The sequence below is a fragment of the Oryzias latipes genome, chromosome 18, assembly GCF_002234675.1.
Source record: "Oryzias latipes chromosome 18, ASM223467v1".
Classification (NCBI taxonomy): domain Eukaryota; kingdom Metazoa; phylum Chordata; class Actinopteri; order Beloniformes; family Adrianichthyidae; genus Oryzias; species Oryzias latipes.
The window spans coordinates 9,492,493-9,513,383 of NC_019876.2; positions in this window are offsets into that span (position 1 = coordinate 9,492,493).

Genomic DNA, 20,891 nt, shown 5'->3' on the forward strand with positions numbered 1-20,891 from the left:
TCCTTCAGAAAATCTCAAAATGACTTTATAGCCATCCCTTCCTTCTTCATCACTGTCAGTTGACATCACTCGTCTTAGTTTTCTAGGATCAGCTCCATCAAAACTATTTCCCCTCTTTTCCCTTCCTGTTTCAATCCCAAAGCTCATCTCCATACTATCCTCACTTTCACATCCCCCGTCATCTCCCCACTCCTTCCCAGTCACAACACAGCTGTGCCTACCCGCCACCGCCTTAGCGTCCATCCTGGATTTAGTCATGTTTTTCGATGATTTCAAGACAGAGGATCCGCAACAGCGTTCGGTCAGGTCTGCCCTCCCCCTGGCGATGATTGCTGGAGCTGGGTCTCCTTAAGAAGAGCAGAGGCTTGATGAGGTGAGTAGTCACAGCTGAGGGAGATGAGCAGCAGCTGCTGGAGGGGAGGAGTCTGACAGGCCACCATGACAGCCTTGCACTGATACTCAACACTTCCCATTGGTAACATGTGACTCCTGTTAAAGACAGTTTAATGGAACATATGTAGATTCTCTTTGTTTTTTCAGCAGACTCCTGGTTAATTAAACCAGTCAAAATACAGACTTACACCAGAAGCTACTTAGTGCATCTGTAGTCTTTAGTAGGTCGTGCTAACTAACATGACCCTCAACTGCATTTTTAATTTAGAAAATAAACTGCATCCACTGTTGTCGGGAAGAAAAACTAGGTTTCAAAATAAGAACTAAGTTATCTTGATAAATTCACATAACCTTTATATTTCTTTTTATTTGTTTACTCTTTTTCTCACCGTGACCTGCTTGGGTTCATACAAGGTCATTTCAGGGATAATGGGGTTAGCATTTGTAGCAAAATTCGCTGCTCTGTAAAAAAAAACAACAACAAAACTTTTATTTTAACCCTTTAACCACTTTTACTATAAACTCAGCATAAATATTGTTTCCATTTTTGCAGAAGAGTCACAAAATCTTATCTTGCTTGAGGGATCTGTTTACAGTTTTCAACCAGCGTTTCTTTATTTGTCTTTGAAAATGAGTTGCTCTCCCATCTGCTTGTTCTCCACAGCGGCTTGTCAGACTAACCAAATACAGAATTGATGTTTCTCCAAGCTTTGCTCTTCCTCGATTTGATATTTGAATTTGCTTGGCAGACATGATGTCATTGTCATCGATCTCCTTCATGCTCGTGCTAATGTGACATCCATAAATCGTTACGAAAGGATTTAGTTAGTGGTGGAAATAGTTGTAAGGCATTCCTGACGGCTGTCGCCCTCATCAGTCCTCCAATACTTGAGTGGATGTCTTATAGATCAAATGATGGATTCAGCAGGAAGAGTTTGGAAAACAGAAGCGCAGAGAACTTTTGAGGTAAATGCACACCCATTTTTCTTATGATTGCTGACACTTTGCATGTAAAAAAGAATGCATTACTTAGTCATAAAGCAGCTAAATATAAACAGATTAAACTTTGAGTGTTTGTCAGATCATTTCCCAGAAGAAGCTGTCAGTGTAACCCACTTTGGAGTCTTTCTCTTGTGCAATCATTTCATCTCCTTACACAGTGAACTTCAACAAAATGGCTTTTGAGTTGTTTTCTAATTTCATTGTTATTTTGACGTTAGGTTTCTTTTGGTCATGGACATGGGATCTTTGCATAGTTAGACTTAATGTAAGGTAAAGTTGTTTTGTTGAAAACTATCAGGAAGATGTTGAGGAAATCTGCATTGTTCAAGGACTTTTATAGCTTTTATTTAAAAATTAGAAGCTTATAAAGATTAAAGTTGATCCAATACTAACTAAGATGATTCAACAATCACCATGAATTGAGCTTTTTTTATGAAAGAAAATGAATTGCTGTTAGTTTACTGCAAAGCTTTTTCAATGAGATCCATGGAGTTTCAAAATTAAAGTCAGAGATGTCTTTATTTTTGGCCTGATATGTATATTTATATATATATATATATTTTAAAGCAGACACTCTACACTTACTGGACAGAAATCAAAACAAGACAAGCTAAGTGGAAATACCTTAAGCTAAAAAAGTGTTTGAATAAGGGAACAGAAAATGTGCATGAATTAAGTCCATCATCTCTGGTTGTTATGCTCTGGGCTGATGAATGCGCTTCCTCAAAGCCTAGACAACGATGAGGGTAGACCATGCCAAATCAGCGATTCAGGGATAGAATGGGGTGAAGGAGGTGGAGGAGGGGCAGCGTGAACACCTGGAATGCAGAAAAACAAACATCCATGAATTTAAAGGTAATGATTTGATTGTGACTGGCTGGGAAGAAAAGTGAGAACTTCAGCTATTGGTTCAGAGTCTGTATATAAGACCTGGACTGAGCGAGTGTGTCGTCAGCCATAGAAAATGAAAGGCAATCGGTTCCAGCAAAATTAAGTCCATTCAGTCGCAGTTTTTTTCGTGAAAAGGACGTAGCCATGGTGGAACCTGAAATAGTCAGTAAGCCGCAATTAGCCTGAGTCATAGTTTCTATGGCAACCGATCTCGCCAATTAGGGGTCAGCTTGATGGGAATCCACCCCCTTTCCACTGCAAAGCGGGCTACACAAAATATATCGAAAGTTTTGAATGTTCGACATGACACGGCATATTTTTATTGAAGGACCTGGTTGGCCCGTTTAGGAAGTGTTGCTTTACTCTTTTGGCATGGGGCTGTAAACCTTATAACACCTATATTAAGCAAAAGTGAAAAACTATGCTATATAAATGTTTGAAAAGATTTGTAAAAATGTTTTTTACAAAGTAAATGTAGATTTTTCAATTATTTTTTGTGACAGCATTTATTTCTGTCTTTATAAGTTTGTCTTGGGGTTTGCGGTCAATTTTGGATGGAGCAGTCAGTAAAAGTTAAAGGACAGAAACACAGAAAAATCTATACTTTGGCACTAATATGAGGCATCACGTTATCAAGTACATCTTGTTTTCTGCACACTAATTATCCTTTAAAAGTTTAATAATAAAGAGACAGGAATGCGTAAAGCAACTTTTGTGTGCAGAACGAGAGGAAACAAAGTTTTTTTCTCAGATTTGGAAAGACCTTCCGGTTTGCCATGGTCAAGTCAAACCCCAAAGGTGCAAAACAAACCAATGGGAAAGAAATGAGTGCAATTTATTTGAGAATGACAAATGCTACACCTTTTCCTTGCTTCGGTAATAGATTTTTCCTTGTAGCTCTGACAACTCGCCGCTGACCTTGACAGTAGGCAGCTACTCCTGGGGGGTCAGCCGCTCCATCTGTCTCTTTAGGCCATGGCTACATCAACTATGTGAGGTTTGTTTATTTGCTTGTTTATAGGGGGGGGGGGGAGTCTATCAGCCACACATTTTGTTGTAGACAAAAAAAGGGATTCATCACACTAAAAAAAAAAGTTAGGAGTTTTCATTTTGTGTTTGCCCCATCTTAATTGAATTTGTACACAAGCTTTAAAATTGTCACTTTATCTCAAACCCTCATTTTATTATGCAAATTACAATAAATACACCACTACAGAGACTCAATAAACGGAGACATTCAAGTTCTTCCACCAATTCTGTAAATTAGAAAAGAAAAAAAAGGACTCCTATACATTTCTGTTATGGAGATGTAAACTGCATCTACTGCGCCTTGGCAAGAAATTTAATTTTGAAAAACGGGAAGTGATGTTGCTGACTTATGCAGCCACAAATATGCTTTGTTGGGATGTTAATGAATGCAATAATCAAATATTTTTTTTTCTTTCAAGAAGAACATCAGAGACACCTTAACAAATATAACTTTAGCAAGATGTGGAACACAAACACAAAAATCACAAGAGGTCGTCTTCTAAATCACTGTCAATCTAGAGAACATCGCTAAGTATGTATATTTTTGTTGTTTTATTGTTAGGAAGTTGTTTGGCTTTTAATTGAGTTTTAACAGAAGAATGACTGCCTTAGCAATACCCAATATCCAGATAAATTTATTTTTAAAACATCCAAAGCAAAGCTGAACCTGCCTTTTTTATAAATTTATTTAGAGCTCACTTTGCTCATGTGCTAAATCCCATATGGGATAGCATTTTTCTTCCATCACAGTGGGTTGTAAGACTCATCTAAGCCTAACAATAGCAGGAGGACAAACAGGCTGATGACCTGACATGTTTGAGCACAGATTGTAAAAGACGAATGAGACCAAGATGGTGGGCGGATGATGCAGTTGCTCGGACGACAAGATGTTTTAAGTGCTGGAGGGGAAGAAGCTGCAAAGGCAAAATGAGGAAAGACTTTGGCTGATATTTTTTACTTTTCGCTGTCTTAATCCAGAATTCTGCTGTCCTGGTCGAGCAAAGTCAATCTAGTAATTGTGACAGGCAGAAATCCACAAGTGCCGCTGCTGTCCTAAAAATGTGGATTTTAATAACATAATACCCACAAACCATTAAAAAATGTTTCGTTTTGTCACAGGAACAAGTTCTGATGGGCCTCAAGGATTAAAAAAACTTTAAACATGTTTTTTTAAATTAAAAAAAATAAAGATTTGTGCAATTTCTCTTTGGATTTTCTTGCTTTTTTTTTAAAGGGTTGTTTTGAAAAAAGAGATCATAACGGTTATAAATGTACATCCTTTTTTTATATTAAACAATTGGAGAGTAAACTACCGCATTTTTGGCTTAATAAGATGCACTTAAAGCATTAATATAAAAAAAAAAAAGCAGTGCACCCTATAATCTGGAACGATATGGAAGCGATTTTGAGAGGTAGACGATGCTCTGTCAACATGTTTGTTTGGGTTTTCTTGTAAATATGCTGACACGGCTAATGCATAGTGATGTCTGACTGTGTTTTTCTATGTGTTACTCAGAAGGTTGTGGATTAGCAGAGTCACAGTAGCTTTTGTTTTCTCATTACAGGTAATTTGAACACGCTAACGTGGCTAACATGGCTTACGTGTTACAATCTAGCTTTAGTCTCTGTGAACGTCTGACTGAATGGTAGGTTTATCTCAGACTCTTTTGAGCCTTATTTGTGACACAAGTTCAAATGTAGACCATTTATTGACATGCGCCCTACAGTGCAGAAATTACTGTAATTTTATTTTGTTATTTGCAAACTACTAGTTTATGTAATTCTATAACATATTTCTGTGGTTTTGTATTATTTAAAGTTTAAGAGAATTTCCTACACAAAGGTTGCATAACTGTAAATCTGATGGGGACACTATCATATGTCAGAGAATATTGACCTTTATAATGCTTCTTATATTTTTCCATTTCTTAAACTGAATTTGAAAAGGTGGATCATAGGCATAAATACAAAAAAGTTTATTTCATGCAGCATATTTTACTTTACTTTGTCTGCTAAGTTATAAAAAAAAACTATATAGTTAACAGTACTGTCCTTGCTTTGCTCCATTCTGATGCGTCCATTGGTAGACGACTAAATATATCTTCATATAATGGGACCTTTAGATATTCATTTTGTATCTTTTTTAATATTTTATGTATAGTGTACTGTTGTAAAAATGTAAACTCTAAAAATACAAAAAAACTTTTTAAAAAGCTTATAGAGAAATAAATAGTTAAAATCTTTTACCATAAAAAAAATACTTGTATCAGTCTTTAAATATTTAACCTTTTAATTTGAATAGAATTTTCAAATATATAGACATTTGTACTTATAGCATACAAAAGAAAAACAAAAATGCTGTACCCCGTCATTGCATTCCTCTCTTAATCTTGGAGCAGATCATTTTTTTTAGTTTAAAATATCAGTTTCAGTGAAAAACACAGCAAGTCATGTGTGAACAGCAATCTTTCTTTATCATCAAGTCTCTGTTGAAGACAAACCGAAGGCGCTGGTGCGGAGCCTTGCTCAGGGAAAAGCCCCAACCGCCAAGAATGATCATGCATTAAGATGGATTGTCAAATGACAACAGAAATAAAAGGCAGCATACATCTCTTTATGATTAACCTTGCCTTTTGCCGAGCAGTGGGGGCTCTGGGAACAGTTTGGAAGTCTGGATTCACAGATCAATACATCACTACATTTGGACCAAGTGTTTTGGGAAACAAACAAAAAAATGAAAATAAAAAAGATAAATAGGGTGAAATTGCGTGTTTTCCAGTAGCTGTCTTTGTCTGTCATAAAATCATGGTTACTGACAGCAATCCACAAACTCTTTATGCTTCCTCAGTGGTTAAAAATGTTCAGGGCCAGATCTTTTTAGCAATCCTCCTTACTTACTGGGCCTTTAAACAAGAATTTTGGACAGCCAAATAATCAATATTGGCATGCACCCGGTACCCGGTGTAAATTAATTTTGGGCATCGTGCCTCCCCCTCCCTTCAGAATATGATGACATCACAGCGGTAGAAACCATCAAAACATGGCTCAAGGCCCAAATTTTTTATGGGGCTAAAAAAAAATTTCAAAGTCCACAAGAAAAACCAAAACATACAGTATGTCAGGGATATTTAGTTTTTCTTTATATAGTTTTCAAGTGATCATAAGATGGAACTTATGGCTTTGCAGCCATTTAATAAGTGTGACATTTAGCCATTGTCATATTTTGCCACAATATGGTAAAGAAAACATTAGGTGAGAGAGTTCTTCACGGAATTGCACACACGGCACCGAATTCTGGTTGTGTCCGAATTCCTTCAGGAGTCCCGACAAAGTGCCCTATGGCGCGTTTGCCATTTTTGTAGTGCTTTCCGAATCTACAATTTTAAAATCCAGGGAATTTCCTACAAGTCTCTGCGAGAAACCAGTGTGCATCAATTATCATGAGATTGGTGAATATAGACCACAATGCAATGCGTCTGAACAATTTTGGTGAAAAAAAAATTTGTTTAACCCTTGTGCTATCCTAGGCACTTTAACATTGGGAGTTGGGTCATCTAGACCCACTAGACAGTGCTCTGAACCTTTTTTCTTCAATGATTTGTGATCTTCACTGGTGTCCATGGATTACATGAAATCTTTCCACCTTTATCCACCTTTATCATGGTAGGGAGAACATGTCAATGTAAGGATGGGGGTAATCTAAGATAGCACAAGGGATAAATGCATTTTTTCAATGAACAATCAACATTTTCATCATCAGAATACAGTGGATTCCAAAACATTTGTCGTAAAACGCTTGAATTGTTTGGTTTTGTCTTTGTGAGATCGTTGACGTCATATGTGCTGGTAAAAATAATATAGCAAGCTGTGTGTAGAAATTGTTTTTAAAATCCAGATAGTCCTGAACTATATAATTATTTAGTACTTACAGAGTAAAGAGGGAATTTGGACATAGCCTAGGACTACAACAACAAACAAAGTTTTGCTGACCTTTGACCTCGGGAAAGGGCCTCCATCTTGAACTTTTCAAAAAAATCCCCTTTGGTACCAGCCACAAATTTAAAATCCTCCTTCAATTTATCACTTCCAAACTCCTCGAGCATCATTGGGAAGCTATTTGGGAGAAAAATGTTGTTTTTAAAAGTTGTAGAGGGTGTTAGCATGGCAAAACTGTATACAAACTGTCTCAAAATACTCTTTTTTTTTTTTTTTTAAAGAAGTACCATTTTAAATAGTTAATAACTTTATTTTTCATAGACTTCAACTTCTAAATTGGTCAAATTTGAAAGCGCCATCTATTAAAATCCCCTAAGAGGTCTAGTTGAATAATAATCTTGTATTAAAAAAGTGAATTCCTAGGATATTATGTTGTCTTGTTTCCTGGAGCTGGGATGGAGCCCCGACGGTATTGAATGAAGCCAATGAAGTGATGCCTGAGTGGATCACACAGTAAGCTGAGCTCTTAATTACTCTAAGGGGGCAGTTTAGTGACATTATGAGCTGAGCAAACACACATTAATGAACACATAAGAAATCAGGACTCACTGTGCTAAGAGAGACCCCTCTTTCTTTGCAGTTTAAAGAGCTCTTTATAAAAAACAAAAAAAAAATCAATCCATCAATCTCAGAGTATTTGTGCTCTAAACCTTGTATATGTTTTGTTTGTTCATAGATGTCAAAAGAAAAAGTGAAGTTTAATACACATAACACACTTAATATCTGCACTTCCAGTGATAAGATACCCTGCAAACCACCTGTGAGGTGTACATTTATAAATATGTATATAAGAAATTCTTAAAATCTTATATTAACATTAAAAATGGGATCTGCAAAATCTTGATTTCTCTTTTTTACTTCATCAATTTTCCGCCGACACTTGAACCAACCCATGGATGGCCTTCGCTCATCAGTGCCCTCAAAAATCAGCCGACTGCACAGAACAACAACTGTAAAATCAATAATGTGCTTTTAAAGCTCAAGAGAGCCAGAGGTTATGCTATGTTTACTGCACTGCAGCGACAACACCATCCATCTCTCGTTGTTTAATCCAGATGGGTGTGCATCATTTGTTTTTATTTCTTGTTGGACATTATTACTGATTCTCGGGCTTGGACTTGATCTATTCTTAGTGGGGATCATTATTGCTTGTTTAAAAGATACTTCCAGTTAAAACAATACTATTACTTTACATTTATTCAGGTTTATTGTGGGGTGCGTCTAATTTAAAATGTATTAGCGACTAGATTTAAAGAATAGTATTTTTGGTGTTTTTAACATGTTCTTGTGGCCTTTTTCTGATGATAGAGAACATATATCAAGAGATCTACACTCAAAATTGTATTTCTTTATTCAAATAGTTGCTCGCCTTTTTTTTTTTTTTGCACTGATCATGTTGTGGTTATAAGGGGCTGTAAACTAGCAGGAGAGAGTGTGTGAACAGATGGATGATGGGAAAGGGGGTGGGCTTACTCAGGGGCTGACTTACCATAAGGCAAAGGTGGGCTACCAACACTGGGCTCCCCCCCTGAGCTGAACACGTGATATAAGTGTAAAGAATGTCCACACCCATTAATATTTAAAGTCCCACTCCGATCATCTATGATCTATTTTCAAAGTGTTCTTTCAGCTTTTTATTTCTGATTCTGCTGTTTTTGGCCAAAATCAAAAAACCTGTGTCATTTTCTAGGACATGGTTTCTGCAGAGCGGCATGTGTTTATCAGAAATTCACCTCTGAGGTTGGTCTGGACCATTGACACAGAGTAAGCCCGCCCACGATTCCCATCATCCCTATCCCTTTGTTTACACCGGGGTGCCCATTACGTCGATCGCAACTGACCGGTCGATCTTCAAAGACATGATGGTAGATCGCAGGCAAGCAAAGATAAATAACCACAAAAATAAATAAGTACTGCTAAAAAATCCGTCAGCGAATCAAAATCCTCACCGAGAAGTACAGGACTTGATTGAAATGCAGAACGGCCAATCGGACATCCTCTGATACATACGTCACTTTTTAAATACACTGAGCGCAAATTCTGAAAGTCGCTACTTGCCCCCACGGCACGTCAAGTCCCTGGCATGCGTTTAAAGACTTTTATCAAAACTTATACACTCCACAGATCAATCCATCAGAACAAAGCATCAACTCATTTCTCAACAATATAAACCTGCCCAAGTTAAACGAAGATCAAATCACAAATTTAGACTCTCCGCTCTCGCTGTCTGAGCTTCATGAAGCTCTGTTACTTATGCCTAATGGTAAAGCACCAGGGCCTGACGGCTTTCCTGCAGAGTTTTATAAGGAATTCTGGGAACAACTGGCACCAACGTTTTATAAAACGGTAAAATTTATCAATGAACGCCAATCTCTACCACCTAACATGAACTCTGCCAACATTATCCTTCTTCTAAAACCAGACAAAGACCCCACGAGTCCTTCAAGCTATCGCCCCATTTCTTTAATTAATGCAGATGTAAAAATTATCTGCAAAGCACTAGCACAGAGAATAGAAAAAGTCACTCCTCACATAATTGACTTTGATCAAACTGGATTCATCAAAGGCAGACACTCGGATGACAATGTCCGCAGACTCGTTAACATAATAGACTTTGCCACCATCAAAAACCAGGAAATGACTATACTATCACTGGATGCTGAAAAAGCCTTTGATAGAGTAAATTGGAAGTTCCTTATTGCTGCCCTCCATAAGTTTGGGTTTGGAGAATCATTCATCAATTGGAATAATAATAATAAACAGACTTCCAACAGGTTTTTTCTTGGAAGAGGAACTAGACAGGGTTGCCCACTCTCCCCCTCTCTTTTTGCAATATTTATCGAGCCTCTAGCTGCAGCAATAAGACAGAATGAGAGTATTAAAGGAATCAAAACCAAACACAGCCATCATAAAATTAGTCTCTATGCAGATGACATATTACTGTTTTTAAGTAATATACATTCTGTAAATGAAACGGCAACAATCATTAATGAATTCTCTTCTATATCAGACTATTCCATTAATTGGAATAAATCTGTTTTATTACCACTGAACAGTAATGCGGAGCAAAGACTCACAATACCAGTTAAATCAGGCAATATAAAATATCTAGGTATTTATTTTTCCCCCAAAATATCAGAACTGGTGCAGCTAAACTACACCCCATTACTGAAAAACATACAGGACGATCTAACACGCTGGACCAACCTGCCTTTGTCCCTTATGGGCAAGGTAGCCACGGTAAAAATGAAAATCTTACCCAAAGTATCTCTTCTCAATGATTCCCACACAACCGCCATTAAAATGGTTCAAAACATTAGACTCATCCATATCAAGCTTTCTATGGAACAATAAACCTGCAAGAATTAGTCTAAAAACTTTAAAATCTGCAAAAAGCTGTGGAGGATTAGAATTACCTAACTTCCACAATTACTTTCTTGCAAATAGATTACAATACATCTTAAAATGGTTAAAAAATAATCCAGAAACATCATGGTTAGACTTGGAACAGGCGTTATGTGGGAAGATCAACCTGTCAGATCTTCCATTTATTAGCCAAATAGTTAAAAAACAGGATTGTTTCAAAAGTATTAATATAAATGCCACTTTAACAGCCTGGTGGGAATTTCTCAAAATATCAAAATCATCAATTCAACCGTGCAAAATGACACCCATCTGGAACAACCCAGACATCCTCATAAACAAAAAAAATATCCACTTCCCAGCTTGGCAAGCAGGGGGGATAAAACAACTAGAGCACGTAATTATTAATAGAAGATTCATAACTCCCCAGGAACTTCAAGACAAACATGGAATATATAACTTCTTGGAATATCAGCAACTTAAATCAATTATTACTAAAAAGTTTAAATACAGAGACAACGATTTAAAGCTACCAGATGTAGTTACCACTCTGATCAATTTCTCAATGAATAAAACTCTCTCCAAAATATACAAACTTTTATGTAATTTAGATAACAATATTTCACTTCCGACAACAAAATGGGATGCGGATTTGAGCATCAGCACAGATGAAAGTTTTTGGTCAGAACTTTGTCTAAACACCTTTAAAATGACAAAAAGTCCAAATCTGCAGCTAATCCATTTCAAAACTCTTCACAGAATTTACTACACTGGACAGAGGATGTTCAAGATGGGTCTCAGTAACTCAGACATTTGTCAGCACTGTGACAGTAATCTACCCGACAATTACATGCATGCACTATGGTTCTGCACGCCTGTCCAGGCTCTCTGGCAGCAGGTATGTGCCGATCTATCAGTCTGGCTTAAGGTTTCAATCACAGCTTCACCGTCACTTTGTGTGCTTGGTGACATGAGTGCCATCGATGTAGAAGGGGGATTAGGCTCTATCATTTTCATAACTCTTTGCATTGCTAAAAAACTATTTTAATAAATTGGAAAAGCAAAAAAAATATAAATATAAGTCAACACAGAAATCTGCTGCTTGATCATATCAGCTTGGAAAAAATGTCAGCCCAAAGTTCAAGTAACTTTGAAAGAATTCGGTCTCTCTGGTCTCCCATAGCTAACTCCATGACTTAGGGGGTGGGGGGGGCCTGGTCGTCGCTGCCCCTTGCCCTTCTGCCGTGGGCTGGGGTGGGGGTCGGGGCCTCCGGTGCCTGGCGAGGGGTGGAGGGGGCTCCGTTGGTCGGGGGGTCGGGTCCGGCGCCTGGGTGGGGCGGGCTGGGGCGCTGCGTGGTCCTCTGGGCTTGGGTGTGGGGGTGCGTGGTGGGGGGGTGGGGTGGTGGTCTGGCTTGGCTTGGGGGGGTGGTCCCTTTGCCTGTGCTGGGGGGGTTGGCGGGGGGCGCTGCTCGGGGGGGGGGCCCAGCGGCGCTGGATGGGCTTCCCATCTGCACCTGGGGCTGGGATCGGCCCTTCCCTGGCTCTGGGGCGGGACGGGACAACCCTCTTGGGGCCCCCGGTCGCTCTGGGTGTCATCCACTTCGGCTGCGGGGTCTGGGGTGGGGTGGGGTGGGGGGTCTTGTCGGCCTTGTCCTGTGGGGGGGCATTCTGGGGGAGGGGGGGGCACTATTGGTACGGGGCAGGGGGGGTTGACGGGTCGGGGTCTCTACTGAAGCCATCGGCGGTTTCCCCGGCCGGTTGGCTGCCTCGGTCCCGTCGAGGCCTGACCAGAGCTCTTTTAGGGCCGGCGTTTGGGGGTGGGGGCCTGGGCTTGCTCCGGGGGGGGGGGGGGGGGGGGCGACGCTTTCTGGCTCCTCTCTCTCTGTGTGGGGGGGGTGGTGCTGGGCCTGGGGTGTCGGCGCCTCCGGGGGTGGGGCCCCGGGGCTGGCTGGGCCTGGCCCCCTTGCTGGGGGGGGGGGGGGGGGGGGACAGCTGTTTGACCAACTTACCCCCTTCCTCATATAACCTCATAATAGGGTGAGGGGGTGGGGGGCTTAGCCTGCGATGAGCCTTGGGGGGGGGGTTTACTAGGCAGAGGGCCCCCCTCCTATGGTTGCCGTATGGAGTGGGACCCCCCTCTTTCGGTTTTATTTGCACCTTAGACATGTAGGGCCCTTGGTAGGGGGGGTGCTTGGACATAACTGCCAGCAAGCAGCGGATGTCCTCCTAGCACCCTAACCGCCAATTTTAACCGCACCTTAGACATTTAGGGCCCCTTGGTGGGGAGGGTGAGGGGACGTCACTGTGAGTAATCAGGAGATGTCCCCTTAGTGCCCTACACGCCAATTTTAACTGCACCCCCCTTAGTACACACACCCCTCCCCCCTCAATATATACATCCCAACATAAACACACACACATGCACACACACACCCTCTCAAACACACATACACGCACACACATTTTGCAAGGAAGGTGGGACCTGGGTCCATCTGTCCCCTGCCTCTTCCCTGGTGGGGGGTACGGGCCCCTTTGCAACGGCGGCTGTGTCCCCGGGGTGCCGGCTTCCTGGGCCCGGCGGTGCTCTCTCCGCACGGTGGGGGGGGGTTCACAGTACATCTGTACTGTGTCTGGTCCCTGGGGGGTGGGTTCTGGTCCTCGCTCCTGAGTGCTGGGCCCCGCCAAATTTCCAACTGTGGCCGAGCCTGGTCGGGCCATATTTACAACACCCCTTGTGGGCCCTCTTTTTTCCCCGGGGTTCCCCCCTCCTGGGCGGGGGCGGCGGGCCCCTGCCTCGCTCCTCCCTGGACCAACCGTGGGCCGGGCGGGTGGCTGCCTGGAGTGCGGAGCGGGTCTCCCTTGGGGGGTCCTGGCTCGTATCTGGGGTTGGGGCGGGGGGATGCCCGGAACTCCTGGGTGGTGGTGGGGTGGTCGTTTGGGGCTGTGGGCGTCCTTCTCCGGTGGGGCCCTGCGTTGGGTTCTCCCGGCGCGGCGGGGGGGCTGCTCTCCTGGTTGGGCTGGGGTGGCGCTCTCTTTCCCTCCGTGCCTCCCTGGCCTCTGGCTCTGGGGGCCTTGCGGCGGCCCTGCTGGCCCTGGCCTGGGTGGCGGTTGTTCCCTGCCGGTTCCCGTGTGGCGTTGGGGGGATTCCGGCTGCCGTGGCTGCTGCGGTGGGGGTCTTGGGGTGGGGATGGCTGGGTACTCTCCCTCCTTCTTTTCACGTTCCACCACCCATTTTAGAAGAACATAAACACTCACCTGAGCACTGGTGTTAACTCACCTTTGCACTAACAGTTTGCATGACTGAATGACTGAAATATTTCACACTAGTTGGTTTTAAGGCATAAGTATGCGTGTGAACACTATCTGTTTTGTGTACATGTCGACAGGTGGACATTTTTGCAGCTAGCAGGTGTGTTTAATACATTTCAGTGTGTGTGTGGACAGGCTCCGCCCCTTTTTTTTTTGTGTTTTTTTTTTTTTTTTACTACATTTGAACCTTACCATAATGATTAACAACCAGTAAACTTGTTGCTTTATGCTGCTTCATGGTCTTACCCCCCTTCCCCTCCTATTATCACCCCCTACCCCCCTCTCTCTAACGTCCCTCTCTCTTCTTCCCCTCTTTCCTTTTCCGTCCGGTCCAACACCAAAGATTTTCAGACATGATTGAAATTAATAAAGTTTGGCCTCAATTACAAAAGGGGTTTATTCAGACATACCTTTGGTTTGTCTGAAGATTAATAACCCCTCTTGTTAAAGTAAAATATGTCCAACACAAGAGGCCCTCAGCTCTCATCTATCTGACCAGCTGTTGGACAGGACAAGTTAAAAAAAAAAAAAAAAAAAAAAAGTCCCTGGCAGAAGACCACTCCGGACAACTAGAGTTGTTGTCTTCCTCCTGCTGCCTGCTCCATAGTTCCCCCCCTTTCCGTGGCACGCGCTCCAGCCAGCAGGCTTAAAAGCCACGCTCCCCCCATTGCACGGTTTACAGGAGAGCACGAGATACGATAGTCGCTGCTTTCTGTTTTTGTTTTGTTTTGTTGTTTGTTTTTGTAATAAAACGCTTCATCTGTTAATAAAAAAGTATCTTTGTGTACTCTTGCTGTGTAGTTTTTAATTATCAGTACATAAACAATGTAATGTATTAATAGTTCATAATACTATGTTTATTAAACAGTATTTAAGTCTCAAAATACCATATATATAGGTAGGTCTTCAAGCCATTGTCATCTCAAAAGTAGCTCACATGTCAAAAAAGTGTGAGCACCCCTGGTTTACACTCTCTGCTGCTAGCTTACAGCCCCTCACAAAGCCAAGGTAACATTAACAATGCAACAAAAATGGCAAACGATATCAGCGCTATCCAGTCGTACAGCTTGAATAAAGATACCAGCTCGCACGAGGAAAACGAGCGACGTACATGGATGTATTTGTCTGCAAGTGGATGAATCAGGAAGGAGCGGAGCAGAAAGTTTGTGGCCTGGAGATATACTGTAGGTCCTATGTCCCACCTACAAGCTCTTTCCAATGACATTTTTTTGTCTGCTCCTGATTCACATCAGTTTGAATATAGAAATACGCAGACATGCTATTTTAATCCTAATATTCTTTATATATGCCCAGCGCAATGAGAAAAAACTACAAGAACATAAACACAAAAAAACACAACTTTAATTTGCCTTTATTAGTCAAACCTGACAAATTACAGAAAGTAAGAAGACGTTTGTCATTTGTTCCTATACTAGAAAGTGATTGGGCAACAAATCGGCACATTCATTGAATTCCATATTTTTTTCTAACAAATATAATATACATAAAATGTACTTCTTTAACAAATAAATGCGGTTTCACTCATTAGACGCACATACAAACATTTGGATTCTTGATATTGATGTTGTCAACAAGTGGAGCAGTGAAAAAGTTATTCGATGGAGGTTTTACCCAAGAGATAAGGATTAAAAAAGAAGGATTGATACAACACTGGTTAATTGTTTGCCTGGGACCCCCCCCCCCCCCCCCCCAAACTGATAAGCCCCCCACTGGGCGTACTCCGTGCCAACAGTTCCAGCCACATCTCAGAGGCAAATTTCTAATAAACTCTTGCAGCTCTGCAGAAACTATGTCCTAGAAAGCGACACAAAAAACCCCAAAAAACATTAGGGCCAAAAATGGCGTAATCATAATCAAAAGATCACTGGGAACGCATTTACAATAGATCAAAAGGTGATCGGAGTGGAACTTTAAATGCTTTTTAAGGTGAGAAAGTAAGAAAAGAAGGATGCATAAATATTCCAGATTTGCTTGTCAGAGTCAGATGTTGTATTGAAGTGATACAATGGCTGACAAACATTGATTCAACTCCGTTCCCCCTGTCCTGACAGTGTCACGTTTTGCCGCACCGCACAGCTGGATTTGGGTGACGCGTTCCTTTAAAGTGAACGTTTTTTTCTTGTATGGGGGCGCTTAGCCCGGCTCTGTTCTGCAAAATATTTCCAGACCCCAGCGCTTGAGCAAGTGAGAGGGGTGGTGGGGTGGGGGTTGAAACGTTAGGAGCTGCCGTGATGACGCCACAGTGATCTGAGAGGTGCCACGGAGATGCTTGTCACAGGTTTGAAGGGGGGTCCACAGATGTTGACGTGTCTTGTTCAGCTGAGGTTAGGAATCCGCAGAAGTCAAAACTCTTCAAAGAAGTTCTGCGTGTGGGCGTAAGCGAGGATGCGCACACCTCTGAATTTGTGCATAATCTACGAGCGTGTTTGTGTATAAGTTTGGCTCGGCGCGTGGGCGTGCACCCGCTCTTTGTAGAAGCGAACTTTGATTGGAATTTATTCAAAAGAAGGTGCTGCCGGTAGCACAGTCAAAAAAAAAGGTTCAAAGGCAATGCAACCCAATTACGGCCCCCCCAAAAAAATGATGTTCTCATACAGAACCCATGAGTACAAGCAGATCCTACCAGAGAATCGGAGAACAAAAGTAGACTTTTATTGTGTGACTAGGAAGAGGAGAGGATAAGACCTGAATAACAATGCTTAACTGGCTGCCTGGGATGAAGTTAGAAAGGATCTAAAACAATCTAACAGAACCAGGATTCATCAAAACCCACTCTAACATTATCTTGATCATGTAAATGTGCAGGGAGGAAGAGTGACTTTATCATTTTAAAAAAGCAAAACATTTGAAAATACTGTAATCACTTTAATGATGTGCACAAAATGAGGAAAACTCGCGATATGCGATATTAGTGACCAATATTGCAATGACGATATAACTTGCGATACATGAACAAATAGCAAAACAACCAAAAACATCCATTCCATTTCACTGCAACAGTTTAATTCAAATAAGAGTCAAATTACCTTTAATTAATTGAATGAAACTAGTCTACATGGGGGGCGAACATTTAACATAAAAGGGCTCCATCCGATTGGTCAAATGCATAAATGGAATTATTTGATTAGCTAAATACTTCAAGCTGCTTTAAAACTGTTTTAGCACATTTAAAGTAACCATTTGCTGCAATTTTTGCTGTCTTTTGCAATATGCATATTGCACAGCTTGATATCGCGATAACGCTAAATTTGCGATTTATTGTGCAGGGCGTTGTCTAAATTTATCATTTTCAACCAAAAAATGAACTTTTACTTGATTGCAAAAAGAGGTGACCGAAAAAAATCGAAAAAAGAACACTAATCACTAGAAAGCATTCATTATCTATAATAGCAATAGATATCAACATCTAGAAACAAGGAGTTCCACGCAAGCATTTTAAATAGAAAAAGTAAGGTATAAAAGCTACTGTTAGATAGAGCGGTCGACCTCTGATCCGAAGATTGCAGGTTCGATTCCCACTTTACGTGTCCTTGAGCAAGACACTGAACTCCACTTTGCTACTGGTGGTTATTGGTTGGCGCCAGTGTTCGGCAGTGGAGCCGCCATCATCGCGTGAATGGGACTTGGACATTGAATCCCTTTGGGTCTTCTAAGAAGGTAGGAAAGTGCGGTTTACCATTTTTAATCCCAAATAATGACAATGAATACCAGTCAACATTTATCATACTTTAGAAAAACATTCTTAGAATTGAACCAAACGTTTCAGTGCAATTTCAGTAATTTGGAGTCTGAAATCAATATTTTCTATGATTTAGACTCATTTTATTCATACTTTTTTTTGCAGTTCCTAGCCTTTAAAGAACCACTCCGATAATCTTTTGATCTATTTTCCCAGTGGTCTTTTAATTATGATTATGCAGTTTTAAGCCAAGGTTTAAGCCATAGTTTGGGCAGAGTGACAAGAGTGTGGGCAGGACTTTTGTGCAGAGTAAGCACGCCCCCACTTCCCTTCATCCATGACTACAGAAACCCGGACATAACATTACAGGTGCAACAAATATGTCGATTTGTATACGAGCTATCCAGCCGTACAGTTTTAAAGCAGATTCCAGCTCAGACGAGGAAAACTAAGTCCTTCATGGATCTATTTGTGTGCAAGTGAATGCATCACACTGGAGTGGAGCAGGAAGTTTGTGGCCCAACCAGCACGTTTTCTACATTACAAAAAATCTCTTTTTCATCTCCATTTTTTTCATCTGCTCATCGTTCACAAAGATTTGATAAAGAAATACTCAGAAATGTAATTTTACTCTCAATTTTTTTATGTGTCCTCCACCATCAGAAAAATGCCACAAGAACATTGAAAAACACAGTTTTCTTTTTAGTAGGTTTTTGATAAAACAAAGAGTTCTAGACTTTGCTGATTTTGAGAAAAGCTTAAAAAGGTGTAAAGCGATTTATGAATAATAAACTTTATTTGTGTAGCACAGGGGTCGGGAACCTATGGCTCGCGAGCCATATATGGCTCTTTTGATGGTCACATGTGGCTCGCAGACAAATCTTTAATTATAGTTTTTTTTTTTTCATTAGACCAGTCCTTCTCGGGCGCGATGCGATGCCAGAGGCGCGCAGTAGTAGCGGTGCTTAGAGAGAGAAATCTGCGCCAGCGCTATCAGTTACTATTATCTATTATTTCACAGAGTTTGTACCAGCTGGAAACCTGTGAATTGCCGTGCCTAAAACTGCGTGCTCCCGTCTCTGAGAAAGAGCGCGCAGATGCGGGGACGGGATGTGTGAGGGAGAAAGCAGGGGGTGGGGGTGAGGGGTTGTGGGGACAGGCAGCAGGTGAATCGCGCAGGGATTGTAAAAACGTAAAACCCGCTTCCCGTCACTCACTGCAGCGTGTGAGAGTGTGTTTGGCACCCCGTCTGCATGTGATCAGTCTTTGTCACATCTACAGAACATTCAGACCTAAGATCACGTTTAAAGTCTCAACGCCTGAACGAAGCAGAAACTCACCACGTATCAACCAGACTAGACCATCAGCAAAACTACCACGAGAAATACTCATCATTTATTAGCAACAGAATAACAATGTTATTAAAAAGAATCCACAGACTTATTGTACTTTAAAAATGTTGAAATTAAATCAAATGCACACATTCATTTGTATATTTAGTTTTAAACAAATTGTCGCGGACTGAGTTGGATGGCTGTTGGGCCGCGTTAAAAGTTCTGGAGTTCATTGAACGCGTCAAGCAGAGATCTGATTGGCTCTCAGTTCTGTCGCTCAGCCTGTTGTTAGGTAGTTTGGACCAATGGGGTTCAGCTATGGGCCGAATAAGGGAAATGGGAGGGCTGGAGCGGGAGCAGGGGAATATAAAGTTGGGAGAAGCGCTCTCGTGTCGGCGGGAGAGATTCAGGAGTTGCTGAATGAATTGAACGGCGTTTGTTGCGGTCTGCAGTAATCGGAATAAAGAACTTTAAAAGAGGTTAAGTCTCCGTGCCTCAGTGTGGGGAAGGGACACTACATTATTGTATGGCTCTTTCGAAATTACATTTTAAAATATGTGGCATTTATGGCTCTCTTGGCCAAAAAGGTTCCCGACCCCTGGTGTAGCACCTTTCAAGCTAAAAATCACAAAGCGCTTCCCAGTAAAACGTGGTAGAACCCAGAATATAAAAAGTCACTTTTAGTATTTAACCGGGTTCTGTAAACAACCAACAGACCATGGTCACATGATCTCTGGGATTTTAACAATTTAAAATCTGGTCAAATATCTCAAATGTCAACATTTTTTTGCAAGTATCAAATAGTTTACAGTGTAGGTGTCTGTGCTTGCTAACGCCGACTCTTCTCATCCAGAAAGCCTCGCCTCCACCAGAATCCTGCGTTCCCCCCCCCCTCCCCCGTCTTGATTTAGCGGGGCCCTACCTGTTCCTGAGCGTTATGAACTCTTGATTTGTGGTGTGATGTACTGCCTCCAAACTCCCAGCCAATCTCAGCCGCACCGCTAAATCAATACGTCTGCTGATGAGGGTTTCGCTCAGACGAAAATCAACTCAAACATTTGCTGGGTGTCCGTCCGACAATCCATTTGGATATAGAGGATGAGGGCGACGGCGGCGAGGTTTGGGAACGCTGTCTGTGTTTCAATTACAACTCAAACCCCCCGAGACGCGAGTTCAAGCAGAGTTCAGGAGGTGTGAGCCAGAAGTATCTCTCACGAGTGATGATGGCTACATTTAGCAGATTAATTCGATGTGTGCCACACATCTGGAAAAGTATCGCTATCAACCACAAAATTAACCAAACGAGCCCCAATTTACATCTAAAGAAAAAAAAACTGTTGTTTTCTGGTATATGTATAATTTTCCACAGGCACAGTGTTTACCAAATGTATTCCTGCTTTGGCTCATCAATTATACATATTATTTGTTAATGTGGCTGAATCTTTCCCTGAATGTGGGCCTGCTACACATTCCTGTCTGAGTTCAGAAGCGATTTTGATGATAAATGCATGGGCGTGTCAGGAAAATGAAGCATCTTGAAGGCAGCCATATGTTGCTGGAGAGTCTGTGCTGCGGGCCTCAAACGCACCAACAGATGCATATTAACAAACGAAACAGGCGAGAGAGTGAGAGAGAGAGAATAAAAAACAAGTATTAGTCTTGGATTTCATACTGTGATGTGAACGCTAATGGAACAGCTGCCTCTCTATGTTTGTGCCTTGCCACCACTCCAAATTCTGCCTTTTTTTTAAAATTGAAATGTTAGATTTTTAAAGGGTCTGTGCCAGAAGGCTTTGACTCAAATTTAACCCTTGTGCTATCCTAGGCACTTTAACAATGGGAGTTGGGTCATCTAGACCCACTAGACAGTGCTC